The 19,590-nt window shown below is 32.2% G+C and overlaps 1 protein-coding gene across 3 annotated transcripts in view; it reads left to right on the forward strand.

Annotated features, from left to right (window-relative positions):
* Positions 1-19,590, forward strand: part of RAB11FIP3 (RAB11 family interacting protein 3) — a 155,071-nt gene that overhangs the window by 73,856 nt on the left and 61,625 nt on the right. The gene's annotated exons all lie outside the window — the stretch shown is intronic.

The following is a 19,590-nucleotide window of genomic DNA, read 5'->3' on the forward strand; positions in this document are numbered from 1 at the left end:
GAGAGGTCGGGTATGATAAGGACTGAGAAAAAGATCATTAGATTTGGTGATTCAAAGATCATTGATAATTTAACAACCAAGCTATTTAACTTCATTCACTTAGTCTGTTTCACCATTTATAAAATGAAAATAATAATACCTCAGAAGGTTGTGGTGAGGGTTAAGTGAAATACTGTATATAAAACATTTTGCAAGTTTTAAAGCACTATAATTACAGGTTGGGATTGAGAGATGATACATGTTTATATATAAAATATATCTATATATAGGTATGTATATGTATATATATACATATACATATGAATAAAATGCAAATTTGAATATTAGTGCTGGACACTAATCATTAAAAAGAATTGGGATTAGCTACATAGGAGGAATACAAAGTACTGTGTAATCAAATGAGAGCAGATTGATTTTGTTATTGTAGATCTAATTGAACCCTCACTAAAAGACTGAAAATATATGTGATATGCTCTCCTGTAACTGCTTAATTAATATTCACAATTTTTGGAGAAGAACATATAAGAGCTAACTTTTATAAACCCATGTTTTGAGATATTAATGAGATACCTTGTGTAAACTAATGTCTGTTGTCAATAGGATAGAGCAGAATGTTGTATTCTGTGATGTCAGAATCCCTTTTCTATTAGGTTACCAGAAAAGGGCAGCTCAGAGGACTGTGAGTTTTTATTTTATCAAAACTTTAAAACAAAAATTTCAACCATGTTAGGAAGATTAACTAATCCATGCTTTTTAACTTTGCCTTCTCTTCTCCTTCCACATGTAACCAGGACTATTGTTATAGTGAATTGTCACCTATAATTGTAGGCCTTTTGTTCTCTACTAGTGTTGAATTTTACAGCCTGAAAGCATAGTTACTGAAGATAAGTTATTAGAGTTATTCTTTTACCAAACTCTGCTGGCTCCATAGAATAAGAATAGACACAAGGAGAATTAATATCTGGCTGGCTTCAAATGTTTTTAAGAAAGACTTTAAAATGTACTTCATTTTGAAGATCCTTTAAGTTGTAAAGATTAACTTGTGATGTGGAAAAAGCATGAGACTTGGAGCTTGACTTTGGAACTAGTTCAGAATTTGCTGCATTCCAGGGCTATCTCCAATCATCCTAATCTGTATCTGGCCACTGGACCTAGGGGGAGAAAGTGAGACTGATGGCTTTGCATGACCCCTTTTCTAACTCACTTGTTTGTCATGGCATTACCTCCCTAGTGTCATGGTCCTCTTTGAGAACAAAAGACAAACAGCAAGTTTAGAATTTGCCATTTCCTGGATTTCTGATGTTGACAAATTATTTAACCTTAATTGGACCTTATGACCATCATTTTCACAATAACCATTTGTATAGATTTTAGGAGCAGATATGTATCTTTGGGTGGGGCATGGGAGTGAGAGTAGGGTTGAAAGAAAGCTGGTCTTTGAGCTGGGAAACCTGTGTTCCTGTCCCACCTCCAACACAGACTGGCTTTGTGGTGCTGTGAAGGGGATGCCTGGCACTGATAGGGGGAGTTTTCAAATTTAGGGGTTCCCTATAACAGTGATATTGCTGGGGCAGTCCCTCTTTATAGCTTGTACAGCTTTTAATATGCAAAGTACTTTATCTGCATCATCTCATTTGATTATTTTCTCATCCTTGTAAAGTAGTTACTCCTAGTGTGATTATCCCTGAGGCTGAGAAGGGTTAAGTGACTTGTTCATGGCCAATCAATCAAGTGTTTATTAAGTGCCTACACTTTGCTTGGCACTGCTGGTGTAGAGGTGAGATTTGAATGCAGGATTCTCCTGATTACAAGCCCAGCACTATTTCAGCCAGACTACAATGCCTCTCAAAAGGACCCTTCCAGCTCCCTGATATAGTTGTAACCAATATCCTAAATACTTAGAGAAGCCCCATATTTATTACTGTCAGGATTCAGATATCTCTGTTTTCATGTTCCAATGAAAGTGACATCACTTAGACATGCAGTTATTAAAAAGTCTTATGGAAGCTAGAGAAAGGGCTTTTAAAAATTGGTTATCCTGATTATCATAAGGAAACCAGAGGGTCAAAAAAGCTCATGGTGATTGGATTAGGCATTTAGATTCATCAGTCCTATGCTATCTCTGGATGAGAGTGAATTGAATTTCTTTCCCTAAGCACTGTCTTTAGAGGGAATCCCTATGCTACTACACCTGGGCACTAAGCTAGGAGATAGTCCTTTTATTGAACACTTTCCTGGTTCCATAGTATAAGAATAGACCCTTCACTGAAGAAGGAAGAATATTTAAGGACATCACAATAGCCTTACAATCAGAAAATACTCATTAAGTCTCTTCATTATATCAGACACTGTGCTACATGCTGGGTATAAATAGAATAGTGAGAAAGTCTCTGCCCATAAGCAGCTTCCATTCTACTTAGTGGATATAATATATTCACATGTAAGTAAAAATATGATCTCTTAAAAATAAATACAAAAATGATTTGGGAAGGTGGGGTTCTAAAACCTAGGGGAATCAGGAAGAAGTTCTTAACAGAAGATGGCACTGCAGCCAGCCGTGAAAGGGCTGGACTTTCACAGAGAGCAGTAATGGTGCATGGAGACAGCAGATGGAATGTCATGTATTGTGAGGAAACAGCAAATGAGCCAGTTTGGCCAGAGTGCAAAGTGTATGAAAGAGAGTAATATGTAATCTATCTAGGCTGGAAGGAGATGGAGCCACATGGTGAAGGACTTTAACTGCCAGAGGAGTTTGTATCATAGCTTGGAGTTCATGGGGAGCCCTATAAACTTCTTGAACAAGGCAGTGATAAGTTAAGAGTGGAAAGACTATTTTGGTAGCTGTATGAAGGAGGGTTAGATGTGAGCAAGACATACACATGAACCCAATTATTGAAGCTCTTAGTCCAGCCATAGATAATGAGCCTGGTTGAAGGTGGTGTTATGAATATAGAATAGGAAACAGTTGAGAAAGATGCTGAAGTAGAATTGATAAATTTGATGGATGTAAACTAATACCTCACCCCAAATCACCAAGGTCTAGAGGTAGGCTCTCCTCTTATTCTTTGACCCCTTCCCCAAAATACATAACTCTGTAGGTTTTTCCCCCCAGTCTGCCATTTTATATCTTGTTTTCCTCTGCAAACTGGTCCTTATTCATTTAAATCTGATTTTGCCTACATTACAATATTACATATTCTGCCTCTACCCTCATAAGATACACTGGTTTCAATAGCATCACCCCTTTCTTCCAAAAACAGCAAATCTCTACATTTATTGACCACTCATTGGCTACAAGTACATTAAAAGCATGAGTCATCATGCTTTGATGACTGAGTTGAGTCATCAACTCAGGCTTTAAAATAAAAAAATCCTGATGCCAAATAAAAATTTGGTTCCTAAGTACTGGTAGCTTCTCTTTTTGAAGTATTGCTTCCCTGAAATCTTAACAAGGGTAAAAAGGAGTTAAGCAATTGTTGTGGTACATCTAAAAAATAATATAGAATTGTTCTGGGCTATATAATTAATATAAGTGTAAATATATATGTATGTATTTCAGATGTGTATTTGAATTATCAAAATATTGGTTTGGTACTAGTGTAGTTATGTATAATTATATTTAACTATCATATATATACATACATATATAATTAATTATATATACAATTTAGTTGTATACATACATAATTTTATAATAGGTTCCATTCTTGAAATAAAAAAGAAAATGAGGGGTTTTTGGGGAGAGGAATGGGGAAATAGGCCTATAATTTTACCAGTATAAGGATTTCCCTGTATGAAAATTCTATCTATTGATGAGGATTGGCAGCTTTTTTGCTACTTAAAATTTTTGGTTAAATGACTTTTCTTATATAAAACTATTATTGTATGTCAGTGACAAAACTTGATCTCATGTTTTCCTCACTCGAAATCAGGTCCTCTATTTCTTTTAAGGAGTTGAAATAAAATTTTAGACTTAAAATAATTTAAAGTAACTCCAGAAAGAATTATCTTTCAGTGGAGCTAACCTTCTTCATTTTGAATCTGGATATTTAAAACTCTATTATAGCTAATTTTTTTTGTTAAATTTAATTTAGACTTTTGAAATGGTTCTTAAATGATATCTAAAATGTACAAGCAACCCACAATAGTGGTCTCCTAATTTTGAGAGAAGGAATTATGATATTTTATTATTTCTTCCTTATATTTTTTTCTATATGGGTTTTGGTGTCACAAAAACCTAACAATCTTATAAATTAAGATTTTCAGAAAACAAATCTCTTGAAAACAATATAGCATATTTTGAAAATTTAATTTTTATTTTCAGTCTATGGTTAAAATAGACCAAATGGATAAAATGCATTTCCAAAATATGTGGCAACAGAAATGAAAAATGTTCTCATTCTTACCATCTTTTTGATCCTCTATATTTAAAGTCTATGTTTTAGAGTCTTTTTCAGTAGATACCAAAGATCAGGACTTTTTAAACTTTTTCTACTTGTGACCCTTTTTCGCCCAAGAAATTTTTACATGACCCTAGGTATGTAGGTATATAAACCAAACATTTGCTGATAATAAATCATAATTTTGTGACTTATACATTAGTTACAATATGGAGTTGTAATCTATAGTTTAAAAAACTGAGCTATAGAGTAACTATATTGAATTTGACTTTACTCATAGACTGTATAGAGGACTAAAAATAAATTGATTTCATTTGAGCACTTATTAAATACCTACTACATACAAATTATTGCGTTGACTAGTAAGAAAACTAGTAATTATGACATTTCTGTCACTGGCTAATGAAAGAAAGATTTTATGACATGTAAGATTATAGGAATTAAACCTTAAAGATTATTCCAATTTTTTCATTTTACAAGTAAGAAAATTGAGGTCCACAGAAATTAAATGACTTGTTCAAAATAATAGAGCTACTACATAGCAGAGCCAGGATTTTATCTGATTGCCTGACTCCAAAGTCAGCATTCTCTCTATTCTTCCACGTTTCTCAGAGGAACAAAATGAGATCTAGAGGGTTTATACTTTGCCTAAGGTTATATAGATTATAGCTAGCAAGTCTTAAGGAATCTATCTTTTTTCATTTCAGCAAATATTTACTAAATAACTACAATGTATACTATAGTGGATGAGATGTACTATTTAGAGCACCTGTTCTCATGAAATTTATCACCCACTGGAAATATGTCATTCTTTTTAATAAACATAGGACAAAATAAGCATAAATCAATGAAAGAAATGTTAGATCAGGTAGTATATGATCATTCACAATGGAGGGAACCAGGAATGTGATGTGGTTATCCAGGTTTATGCCTAAGAAAGATGTCTGGAGTTGATATAAAAATGGTTTGAAGGAAGGAAAGTGAAGATGGGAAGGTATGCTAGGAGACTTTATATATAGTCCAGATGGATGGTACTGACAATCTTTTAGTTAATAGGATGGTAGCAATGGAAATAGACAATATGGAATGGATGTTTTATAGTAGGATCAATAAAACTTGATAATATATTGCATATGAGATAATAGAAGAAACGTTTATGGTAGCATTAAAGCTATGAGCTTGGGAGACTGAGTAATTAAATGGTGTTATTCCTCATAGAAATAGTGAAATCAGGATCAGGTTTGGGAGGAAAGGTAGTAAATTCAGTTTGTATTGTTGCATTGGAACTACCAGTAAGGCAAATCCTAAAGGCAAGTGAAAAATGTGAGCCCAGAGTTTGGGATAAGGCTCAGAGATCGAGATTCAGATTTAGTATTCCCGGTATAAAGGTGATAGTTTTAACAGTATGAGTATAATAAGGTCGCCAAAGGAGAAGATGGAAAGATAGAAGAGAAGTTGAAGAAAGGACATTTGGTAATACTTACCTTAACCCTTAAGAAAAGGAAAAGGAGACATTGTGGGATAAGGAGCATTTAGAGAGGAATGAGAATCATATGAGTGTGTTATGGTGTCTTAGACAGCTGGAAGTTTCTGTTCATCCTTTAAAATTCACTTCAAGTGCTACTCCCATAAAGTTATCCTTAATTTTTTTTTTATGCCCCAGCTCCTCAAATCAGTAGTGATCTTTCCCTCCTTAGGTGGCTAGTCTTTACTTGTATCTTCTTAATATATTTCTTATATATTATTTATTTGTTAATAATTCATATGCAAAATTCCTCAGAAGTAAAAAAACAAAATCAGACATCTTTCATTTAATTGCATTCCTTTCATCCATTCCTGAAGATTAAGATCCAAGTCAAACCAAAGGCCTTGTAGTTAAAATCTAGAACAGTTTTCTAAAAAAAATCATTTAATATTGGTTATTTCTAAGAACAGTAAAAAGATCCATTCTCTCTAGAATAAATTACAAATTGCCTTGACAAAATACAGGCTCTTTCAAAATACAAGTCCACTTTCTTCCATTACTTATCTATGTCAAAGTAATGGTAAATTGATTATAGGGAACCATATTGCTTTGGAAGAGTATGGTGTCAATATTACAGGTTATATTATTAGTTTATTTAAATTTTTACTGATTTCCTTTAGGCCCAAATTCCTTTAAGCTTTACCTGATTTCTTTTGAGTTTTTTGGGGGCTTCTGTTCAAGAACTAAATTTGCTTATCTTAGTGTAGTAATAAGTGTGTTAGACACTGCAATGCAATACTTCCCTCTACTGGTTACAAAGTGCTTGTTTTTAAGCAAGGGCTCATAGAAGATTAAATTTTAAGATTTTCTCAAATTTTGGGGAATAAATTGTATTCCTACAAAAAATTTGAAAATAAATTTTATTAAAAATATAGAAATACCTTTTTAAAATTTTGATTATTTTGAGTAGAATTAAGGAGAAAGCTATTTAGTAATGTATTGAGAGAAAAAATTGTCTTTTTGAAAGCTTTAAAATGCAAGCCTAGCTAATATCCTTTTATCTTTTAAATTAAATAGTAGTTATTTAGATAGAAAAAACATATATTTTATCAAGATAATTTGTAATTTATTATAGACAAATTAGGTACTTTACTTCTTCTTAAAGATGACCAACAAAGGAGGTTTTAAATTTTTATAGAACTATTCTGGTATTTAACAAGCTACTGGCTTTTGCTTTGACTTATATCATAATAATCAAGAACAAATTCAGTGAAATATACCTGATTTTGGTTATTTATTTATAAAGAATTTGTTGGAGATGCCCTGACTTGGTCATTTTTTTAAAGTATGCCTGATTATAGTATGATCATAATCTGGTACACTGGTTTCCAGATATTCTCTATTAAAAGAACCTTTTTACTACTTCTTTAATTATAGATTTCCCTGTCCCTAAAATAATAGTTCTTCACACCCTTCATATAAGAACTCTCATAGATACCAACAGAGGTAAGACTGGACAGCAGGAGAAGAAATAGATGATGTTGTTTAATCCCTTTTGGCACCTCACTTTCATAGCTGTGGTAGTTAAGGGGAAAAATTCAGGTTTTCTAAGTATGTCAGCAGAGTGGCAAGGTTGGAATGGTGAGAGTCATCTAGAATGTAGGAGAAAGAAGGAATTATCTGAAAGAGTTTCTGAAGGGAGTAATTGGCAAGGCACAAAGAGATCCAGGTCAAAGCAGAATTAATAGCATAGATAGCACACAGAAATTGTTTCTATTATGCTTTCTTTCTTCTTGACTCTCTCACTGCTGCTTTCTTGGTTATAGGGGGTGGGGAAGAATGTTAATAAAAATGATAGGGAAATGTGTCTTTGCTCACATCTTGTTACTTGAAGGTTAGTAACTCAAGAACAGAAGTCTTTCTGTTTTGAGTGCTGAGGCTAGTTTGTTAAAACAAAACTCAACATGGAGTACTTCCTGAACTTTGCTTCCCTCCTCCTTTGGTCAGAAATAGCTGGATGTTTAATAGAGCGTAACTGGGAGCAGATTAAATTTTTTTGAGGTGGTGATTCACCTTCAGGTGAACACACACGTTTCATATGGAAGAGACTCCAACACTACTGCCCAAAAGAAAGGCTAATAAATTCATGTTAGCTCAAGAAATCAGAACTTAAGTGCAATTGGAAATCTCCTAATGTTGCAGGTAAGAAGTTGTATCTGTCTTTAATAGAAAATAATTGATTTTGAAATAAATACTTTGTATAACCATTTCAACTCTCTCAAGTGTATAGTAATTTAAAAAAAAAAATCAATAACTGCCAAGCTGTAGGTGTCTGGAACTAATTACTGGGATTCTTACTTACTTTAGAAAAAGAGAAAAATTGTATATTATCTTTTCATACACAAAATATACTGAACCAGGATCACAAAATGTTCTTATTTTTAAATTATTTATTTGAAGCTTCTAACTCTTAATATTTATGGTTTTTTGAAGAATGAGCTAATAATGTTAACTAATTAATTACATTTTATCACGTGGCATACTAAATTTGTCCAAAATCAAGATAAATTGGGTCATGTGAAGAAAAATCTTAAAAGGTAGTAACTTGTTTAGTCAGCACTGAGTTTAAATATATTCATAAGTTTCTAGACATTACTAAATCTTAGCTATTCAAAACTCAATTAAGTTACTTTAGAGTTCAGAATATAGCCTATTTAAATACACAATATATTTTAAATAATTTTTTTCTACATGAAAGACATGTATCTACTTAGTTTGTGAAAGAGTTTTCCAAGTAAAAATGTATAGAGGGCAACACTTATTAACAAAGGTCTAAAATTAATTCAGAAAAGATAGAGGTTTGAAAGACTTCAAGGAAGTAACAAAAATAATCTTATTAGAAAAGTGGGACAAAAACATTTCTCTAATGTTAATTGGTTTGAAACTCAGGGGCTTTCATTAGGCCAATTATTAATTTTGATGCCCACAAATAAACTCTCTTCTCCTTTTCCAGCACAACTCATTTTAGACCTTGCACCTCAATCCTTTCATTCTTTCCCTTCAGTTTGTTGTTTCCTCAATTTTTCAAGGGGACTGTGGGCACCTTTTGTTATCTGATTAAATTTCCTAGACCTATTGTTTATGTTTTAATATTTGTTTCTCCATACTTGATCCTTCTGTCTCAGCTTTATATATTTATATTCCCACTGGAAGTGCTTTATCATATTCAGAAAGCATCTAATGTGGATATTTAATAAATATTTATGACAATTCTGGATTTAATGATCCCTGTGATGCTCATTTATGATTCTGAGGATTGATAAATGTGAAAGTGAATTATTTTGTAAATGAAAAGAAAAGCATTATATCAAAAATGTAATTTGTATTTAATTTAACTTTTTTGAATGGTAAGAAATAATGAAGCTTTCTATAAAAAAAAATGTGGAATTATCATGGGCAGAAATTAGTATTTTTTTTAACTTAAGAATTTACATTTATTGATATTCAAATGCAAAGAATTAGATTCTCATTTATGATGCTTTGAATCATGGTATCATATTGTGTTAAAGCTGGAAGGAACCTTTGCCCTTATCTATGCTTGCTCCTTCATTTTGTAGATGAGGAAACAGAAACTCAGAGATACGGTGTTTTGCCTAACGTTACAAAGGTAGGATGCAAAAGAATGAAGATTCCAAGATTTCTGCTTCAGATTTTGTGTAGAACAAGTCAAGATTGACTTAAAAAAAATTCTTACGTTGAAATTATTTCTGCAGTTAGCTGTTTCTTTTAAGATGTAAAGTAGATTAAAGTGTTACTTTTTAGAAGAACTCCAACTCAAAGTAATACTGGTTATTGATTGAATAGTTAAACATGATGTACTTGTAATTTGAATAAATACATTTATTCTTTGTCACATCTACTTGTGGAGAAAAAAATATTGTTTCAATAATAAAAATGATCTTTTCTTAACATATTCTTTGAGTTTATATGTTACTAAACCAAGCAAATGCTTATCTTGGCATCAGAGGTAGATGAGAGAAGAAAATATGTCATCAGTTTATTATGAAAAGTACTTCAATCTATAAACTTAAATGCTTTTAATTTTAAAAAATCTTTTAAGAGAACCATAAAACTATTCTTTGTTTCTGGTATTTGGAGAAAAATTGCCAAGATATCTTTTATTAGCTAGCTACTTTTCCCTTTCTTGATCAAGTAAGAATAGTGTTTAACGTCTCAGACAAAATTCCTGTAGCTTGTCTGAGGGTTTATTAGTTAATGTTTGAAAAGGAAAACAGTTCTGTTCTAGGGATTGATGTACTTGCCAAACACTAGGTGGGAAAACACAAACATGGTTTGTTAAGAAGGTTCAGATTGTGGGGTAGCTAAGACTTGTATTAAGTGGTGTTTTATAATTAGGTTTTGGGGGAACTTGAAAAGTTTGTTAAAATCTCTTCTAGCTCAGAATTCTATGACTGTAGTTCTTAAAAGCTTCCAGTAAGTGAATTATATTGAATATTTATCATAAGTACTTATAAAATTATACTTTAAAAAACAATATTCCCAAGAAAATGTGATGTGTTATCTACTATGTGGAAAGGGGGGAGTATTTCAAAAGTATAAGTGGTTTCTCAAAACAATTTTTAAAATTCCCTTTTCATTGAAATCTTATACTTTTTGTCCCCTGCTTCTATGACTCTAAATTTTTTTCTTTTAAAAAATTTTGAACTTAATTGCCAAAAAAGAACATTTTCACCCACATAGCAGAATATAAAAGAAAATTCTTAGTTTTTGCACAAAATCAATGTAACCAAGATTAGGAAAGCAGAAAACTGAGGGAAGATTTTTTTGCATAAAGTGTCTTTGATAAAATCTCCATTTCTCAAATATATAGAGAATTGAGTCAAATTGATAAGACTACAGTTGATTAATAGTCAAGGGATATGAACAGTCAGTTTTCAAAGGAATCAAAACTATCTATAATGATATAAAAATACTCTAGACCATTATTGATTAGAGAAATGCAAATTAAAACCACCTCACACCCATACAATTGGCTAATGTGACAGAAAAGAAAAATGATAAATGTTGGGAAGATATGGGAAAATTGGGATGCTAATGCACTCTTGGTGGAGTTGTAAGCTGATCCAACTATTCTGCAATTAGTTTGGAACTATATTCAAAGTGCTTTAAAACTGTGCATACTCTTTAATCCCACAATGCCACTATTAGATCTGTATCCCAAAAAGATGAAAAAACAAAAGAGGAAAGATCTATTTGTATAAGTATATTTATAACCACTCTTTTTGGGGTGACAAAGAATTGGAAATTGAAGGGATGTCCAACGATTAGGGAATTGTTGAACAAGTTGTGGTATATAATTTAAATGAAATATTGTAAGAAATGACAAGCAGGATGATTTCAGAAAAAAACTGGAATTAACACAAACTGATGCAAAATGAACTGAGCAGAACTGGAAGAACATTGTCTTCAGTAACATCAATATCATAAGATGCTCATCTGTAAGTGATTTGGATATTCTCAGCAGTACAATAATCTAAAACTGTTCTGAAGAATTCATAATGAAAAGTGCTAACTCCAGAGAAAGAACTGATGTATACACAGATGGATGAATCCAACCTGAAACATACTGATTTTCATTTAATTGTGTGTGTATATGTGTTTTCATTCATAACATAACTAATGTGGAATGTGTTTTGTATGATTATACATGTATAACCTATGTCAAATTGCTTACTGTCTTAGGGAGAGTGGAGGAGAGGGAGGGAAAAAGATAATTTGGAAATCAAAATTTTTTAAAATGGATGTTGAAAATTGTTTTTACATGGTAATTGGGGAAAAATAAAAATGCTATTTTTTTTAAAAAGAGTGGATTCTATAGGAATCTTGATCTCCAAGTCACACGATTTGCTTAAAATTAAAAAGTATATACATACTACTTTCAAAACTGTCCCAGTTGTCTGTTTCCTTCTGAATTTCCATCTGTTTTTTTCTGTGCATTTTTTTAAATGTTATGTCTCTCATTTTTAAAGATACTATAATACTCCATTATATTCATATACCATAATTTGTTCTCTATTCCTAAGCAAACTATGGCACTCTCTGTAGTTCTCATGTTCTTTTCCCCTTCATTTTTTCTTTCCTCTTCTGCATCAGGAAATTGGTTTTGCTTATCTCTATTCTTTCCTTGGTATTATACTCCCTCTTAAAACATCATTATTCCTGCCATCCCTGCTTGGCTCCTTGTTGAGATTCACATATTTCCACATAAAACTTTGTAAATATGTTTGTCAGTTCAACCCTCCTTTGTCCATTTCAAATAAGTATTAGGTTCATCTGAGGCCCACTTTCCCATCTCTTACTCATGGTTGTATATACTTCTTCTCATGCAACCAATTATGGGAAATGGTATATTTTCTTTACTGGTATATTTCTTCATTTATTTTTCCTTTTTTAAAATTTTCAGTTCCAAATTCTCTGCCTGCCTCAACCCTTTCCTTTACTCATTGAGAGGGTAAGAAATATGATACCCATTCTACATGTGGAATCATTCAAAATGTATTTCTATATTAGCCATGTTACAAAAAAAGAAAGAAAGAAAAGAGAAAATAAAAAATATACTTTAATCAGCAGTTCAACAGTTCTTTCTCTGGAGATGGATAGCATTTTTCATCATGAGTCTAAAATTGTTATAGGCCATTGTATTAATCTAAGTAAGTTAGTCACTTCACTTAGTTCTGCAGTTTTATTTGCATATAATTTGGCCAAATAGCTCCTAATAATTGCTTTAATTTCATCTTCATTGGTTGTGCATTCACTCATTATTATTGATACTGGTAATTTGGTTTCTTTCCAAGGCCTTGTGTTGGTATCCATCTCTTTGGGTTAGCCCTGTGTTTTCAGTGCCCTTTTTCAAGACATCTCAAGACAGTGTTAGGGCTTTCAGAAACACTGCACCTGGGCTGTCCTGGTCTGAATGTTGCAACAGCACTTAGCTTTCTGGTTATTCTGGCCCTTTCTTCTGAAGTCTTTTGCCCTTTCTGTGTCCAGACACATAAGTCTGCAGGTACATGATGAGTCTGTCTTTTTAATCTGCTGGATAGCCCAGTGATGGCACTCACTTTATTGAATTGGGACCACTTTCTTATTGTCTTAGGTCTTCTGGCTGATTTTCTTATATACTTCTAGGGTAGAAAAAAATTACATATGGTGTTTTGTCATTGGTTTTCTTGATTTTTATTCAGTTTGGTGTTAATATAAGGTTTTGTTGGAGTGTGTATGTGGGAGTTGGGCATTTTCTCGTTCATGTATTAATTTTGGCAGGAAGTAATAATTTTTTCTTAAAACCTAAGGATTGCTTTTTTCTTTATGGTAACATTTATTTTTCTCATATGAACTTGTACCTTCCTGGTTTTTAATGTATGACCCTGCTTCTTGGCATAGAATTGTTTCTCAATTTACTCATTTGACTGGCTATTATTTTATGGTTTGTCTCTTCTGCTCTGCCCATGTATTTCTAAGATGATTTTATTGTTTTCCTTTCCTTGAGGAGTCAGGCATAAGAAATAGGTAGTTAAATAGGGCAACATTGCATAGAAAGATTGATATGTTAAAATAATTAAATAATAGCAAAAAGTCCATTAAAAAAAAACAAACCTTTAAAAGACCAAACATATTCCTTAAACATTTGAATATTAGAGTGATAGCTGACCTATTCTAAAAGTTGTCATAAATGGTAATTGCTTGATTGCTTTTGATTATGAGAAAGAGTGAACATTTACTTAGAAACAGAGTAGAACAATAGCAACACAAGGGGAATATGTTTAAAACTTGCAGTTTAATAAAACTATTGCTCTCTTAATTAGCCTTTACATTGAAAATCCCCCTCTCCCCTAAAAAAAAGTACAGGTGCTTGCCTGGAAAGGAAACTTCATTGCTGTCTCTGAACATTAAAAAAAAAAAAAATTGTCCCAGATGGGTGTTTTCAGAGCTAAGTAGTTCTCTCACAAAATAGATTTTAAAAATCACAGAATGGTAGCACTAAAAGTAATTTTAAGGATCATTTGGGCCACCCCATCATTTTACAGATGAGGAAAAGAAGAACAGGAGAGACAGATTTACCCAACTCCATGCAACTAGAACTAAGTCCAGAACATATATTTCCTAATTTCCTGTTAGTGTATTTTTCATTATATCAATTTACCTCTTTTAAATACAATGTCTAGGTGATTCCTAAATTTTTGATTTTTAAATGAATTATGTATTTACTCTTTTTATTTAAAAAAAATGGGGGACCTGTACTGGACAGGTAAATCATGGAAATAAAAATTACCATTACATAGCTTGAGTGTATTTTAAAATTTGTATTAATATCTTTTTATTACCTCTATTTCCAAATATATCATTCTCTTCTCCAATATTAGAAAATTTACCCTTGTAACAAAAAGTAATAAAGGAGAAGGGGAGAAGCAATTCAATAAGACCAACTCATCAATTGAATCTTGTAGTTTATACAGTGTTCTACACTCAAGGTCTCCCTCTCTCCCACCTTATAAAGAAGGAAATGTAGTACATTATAAAATATCTTTTTCAGAGCCAAGTTAAATAATTATGATAATACTATATTCAATTTCAGGGTTATTTTGGCTTTTTTTTTTTTTGATGTTATTTTCCATTTTGCATTGTTGTAATTGTATACATTATTTTCCTGATTCCACTTCCTTTTTTTTTTTTTTTTTTGGCATGTTTAAATATCCTCTTATGTTTCTCTGTATTCTTTATAATTTCATAAAGTGTAGTAATATTCTAGTTCTGTGGTATGCTCATATACTTCACTTTATTTAGCTTTTCCTGGTCAATGGCCATCTACATTGTTTCCAGATCTTTGCTATTTAAAAATTCTGCTTTAAATATTCTAGTGAATATGGGATCCTTCTATCTTTGACTTCAGGGTTGTATAAACCCTAGGAATGGAATATCTGGTTTAAAGAGCACATAGAATATACTTAGATTTTAGCAAGGCATTTGACAACATTTCTCATGATACCTTTATAGACAAGATAGATTTGATCTTGATGATAATTAGGTAGGATTAGAACTGGATGATTAACTGAGAGTGTTCATTAATGAAATAATATCATGGTTTGAAGTGGTATATTACTCAGTTCTATCCTTGGCCTTGTTTTGTTCAGTGTTTTGTTATGTTTTTTTGAATCTTGCTCATCAAATATGAATGATACAGAACTGAAAGGAATAGGTAATTTCACTTCAATGACAGAATTGAGATAAAAAAAATCTAGATATGCTAGAACCATATCTAATAAAGTGAAAATTATTGAGGATAAAGTGTAAAGTTCTGTATTTTGGTTCAAAAACTCAACTTAAGTACAAGTTAGAAGTAGTATGATCAGAAAGTTATTCATAAATTATGAGTCAAGAGTACAAGGTAACCAAAAAAAGGCATGCTTTTAGGCTATATCAGTTAATCCTTAAGTTCTTACTGTATATCAGACATTGCAGTACATACTAAGGATACATATAAAAGCAAAAGATAGGCCCTCCTCTCAAAGAGCTCATAGTCTTATTAATAAGGAGAAAACATTCAAACAACTATGTATAAATAAGATATATACAGGAGAAATAACACTAGCTTTGAAGGAGTTTTTAACTTGGGGTGTAAAGTTTTTAATATCTGAATAAAATCTAGTATTTCTTTCAATTATTTAAAAATATTTTTCTGAGAAGTGCATAGGCTTTTGTGCCATGGGACTCATTGCACAAAAAAGTTTAAGATTTCTTTTTTTAAATTTCTTTTTATTTTGTAGTAGTAGTTTATTTTTCCAAATATATGCAAAGATGGTTTTCAACATTCACCCTTAAAAAATCTTAAGTTCCAGATTTTTCTCCCTCTCTCCTTTCCTTCCCAAGACAGCAAGCAAACTGATATAGGTTAAACATGGGCAGTTGTTGTAAACATATTTCCATGTGCTATACGAGAAAAATCAGATGAAAAGGGGGGAAAATGAGAAAGGAAAAAAACAAACAAAAAAAGCTGAAAATATATGCTTTGATCCACATTCAGTCTCCACAATTTTCTCTCTGGATATGTATGGCACTTTCCATGGCAAGTCTATTGGATTTGCCTTGAATCAAGCTTAAAGTTTCTCATTCATATTTCTGGATTGCATTAGAGAAGAAGAATATTTATGAATGAGGAAAATAATAGCCTTTGTTACTCTAATGTAGTTGGAGCTAGATCACCTGGAACAGGGGTCCTCAAACTTTTTAAATAGGAGGCTAACTGTCCCTCAGACTGTTGGAGGGCCGGACTATAGTAAAAACAAAAACTTTGTTTTGTGGGCCTTTAAATAAAGAAACTTCATATCCCTGGGTGAGGGGGATAAATGTCCTCAGCTGCTACATCTGGCCCACGGGCCGTAGTTTGAGGACCGCTGACCTGGAATATCAGCTTAATTTCTAAATACATTACATATTAGAGAAAACACTGATAAATCAAAATGTGTGTAGAGAAAAGTGACCAACATGTTTTTTTTTTCTTTTTTTAATAGCCTTTTATTTACAGGTTATATGCATGGGTAACTTTACAGCATTAACAATTGCCAAACCTCTTGTTCCAATTTTTCACCTCTTATCCCTCCCCCTCTCCCCCAGATGGCAGGATGACCAGTAGATGTTTAATATATTAAAATATAAATTAGATACACAATAAGTATACATGACCAAACCGTTATTTTGCTGTACAAAAACAATCAGACTCTGAAATATTGTACAATTAGCTTGTGAAGGAAATCAAAAATGCAGGTAGGCATAAATTAAATATAGGGATTGGGAATTCAATGAAATGGTTTTTAGTCATCTCCCAGAGTTCTTTCTCTGGGCGTAACTGGTTCAGTTCATTACTGCTCCATTGGAAATGATTTGGTTGATCTCTTTGCTGAGGATGGCCAGGTCCATCAGAACTGGTCATCATATAGTATTGTTGTTGAAGTATATAATGATCTCCTGGTCCTGCTCATTTCACTCAGCATCAGTTCGTGTAAGTCTCTCCAGGCCTTTCTGAAATCATCTTGTTGGTCATTTCTTATAGAACAATATATTCCATAATATTCATATACCACAATTTATTCAGCCATTCTCCAACTGATGGGCATCCATTCAGTTTCCAGTTTCTAGCCACTACAAAGAGGGCTGCCACAAACATTCGTGCACATACAGGAAGTGATCAACATATTAAAAGACATGTGAAACAATGTTATTTGAAGATCATTTGTAAAAACAAAACAAACAAATATCAATGTTTAATTTGAAGAGGCAAAACTTTGGGGAGATATTTCTAAATTCAAGTATAAAGACTGTGTCATAGAAAATTAATTAGATAAATTATGTTTGGTGCCATCCAGGAGGCAGAAACTGGAGGAAGTTGGAGGGAAGCAAATTTCAGTTCAATATTTAAAAAATTCCCAATAATTAGAATAATACAGCAATGAAATTGGTATAATCTTGGTTTATAATAGCTTTTTTTTCTTGTTCCCCTAGACAGCAAATAATCTCCCTCCCTACTCCTCACCCCCTCTCCAGACAGCAATATAGGTTAAATATGTGCAGTTCTTCTAAACATATTTCCATATTTATCATGCTGCACAAGAAAGATCAAAAAGAGAAAAAATGAGAAAGGTGAAAGTACTATGTTGTGATCCACATTCAATCCCCATAATCCTCTTTCTGGATGCAGATGGCTCTCTCCATCACAAGTCCATTGGAATTGGCCTGAATCACCTCATTGTTGAAAAGAGTTGAGTCCATCAGAGTTGATCTTCATATAGTCTTGTTACTGTGTACAATGTTTTCTTGGTTCTACTTGTTTCACTTAACATCAGTTCATGTAAGTCTCTCCAGGTCTTTCTGAAATCATCCTGCTGATCATTTCTTATAAAACAATAATATTCCGTAACATTCATATATTGTAACTTATTCAACCATTCTCCAACTGATGGGCATCCACTCAGTAGGAATTTGTATAGTCTTAAAGTAGCTACAGTTAACTACTGTTAGTTAACTAACAGTTAGTTTGTGATTTTTCTCTATTGTGATTTTGATATGTCACAGTTGACTTATGAAATTAGATGGGCATTTTGGAGGAGTTTGGAGATGACATAGAAAAGGTTTAGAAATTCAGAAATGCATAGAAATGTATAGTATTATATAATATAGCCTATGACCAAATATTAACCCAAATTTTACAATAAGGTACTGTAAACCGTAAACCATAAAAGAAAAAAAATTCTTCTTTGGCATAAAGGAATAACTATAGTTCACTGACACTGAAGGTTTTTAAACAAACGGGATAACCACTTGAAGGTTTTTAAACAGACTGGATAACCACTTGTTAGATACAATAGAAAGGAGTAGACACATTATGCTTCAGATGTAGATTAACTTGATGGCCTTTGAGGTTCTTTTTAACTCAAAAATGTGATTCATTTTCATATATATATACACACACACACACATATACACACATATTATGCTACAATAACAACTACTTTTTAGCAAACCAGATTTTTTCACATTTTATACACTTTACAAATTTATTAAAGCCAACAAACTTTCAAACCATAAAATAAATATTGATTGCTTTTTCTGACCTACTAATGATCTCTTCATTAAATTAAAATTTAGGCTGTAAGCAGAGCATATCCTACTTAAGGGTTATTTTCAGCTTTGTAGGTGGGTGGTAAAGGCCAAGTACTAATTGTACTTTTAGATAGCAACAGGACAACTCTGGTTAGGAATAGTCAGGAAGTGATACAAGAAAATACTTTGTCATCAAGCTTTCCGACCACAGAACTAAAGCATTTTGAAGAGATATTTGAAAAGGAGTGCAAAAATTTTAAAAGGTAAATAAAGACATTTACACCCACTCATTCCCCCTCACTCTTAGATACATTTTATTTCCATGGATTTAGATTCACTTTAAAAGAATTTCAACATTAGGATCTACTCTGTGTACTATAAACTATTGTTTTAATGTTCTCAACATGTTTAACTTTTAAAAATCCTCTTTGTTTGGATTCTGCTTTTAATCATAGAATGTTGGAGTTGAAAGAGACCTTAGAGATCATTTAACCCATTTGTATTATAAATAAGCTGTCTGAAATCCAAAGAGGAGGATAGACTTGGCAAAGATCATCCTGCTAATTAATAGTAGAGTTTACTACTACACAATTATGTTTTCTGTTGTACTGTATATTGTTTTTTATTCATACATACTCCAAATCATTTATATACTGGTTGGCTTTTTTTTTGGTTCTGTTTTTTTAAAAAAAGAATTTGCAGGTGATTTGCATAGTTGACCAGTAGAAAGCATGATGTCCTCTTTTGGACAACTGTAGGTTCTAAGGCTTGATCCTGAACAAATCATTTTATAGCTCTGAAATGGAATTTTTGTCATCTAGAAAACACGATTAATATTTCTTGGACTACCTCACCAGATAGTTATCAAATAATTCTGTAAATCTTAAAAATATCAACTACTCTTATTTCCTCATCCAATTCATTCATAGCTATTCAATAATTAATATTGATTAAGTTCTTACTATCTTTAAGGCTCTGTTCTAGCTACTAGAGGTAAACAAATACTTAAAACACAAACCAGATCTTAGAGAGTTTATATTCTAATAATTCAAA

This window comes from Sarcophilus harrisii, chromosome 1, assembly GCF_902635505.1.
Source record: "Sarcophilus harrisii chromosome 1, mSarHar1.11, whole genome shotgun sequence".
In the NCBI taxonomy this organism is placed as follows: Eukaryota; Metazoa; Chordata; class Mammalia; order Dasyuromorphia; family Dasyuridae; genus Sarcophilus; species Sarcophilus harrisii.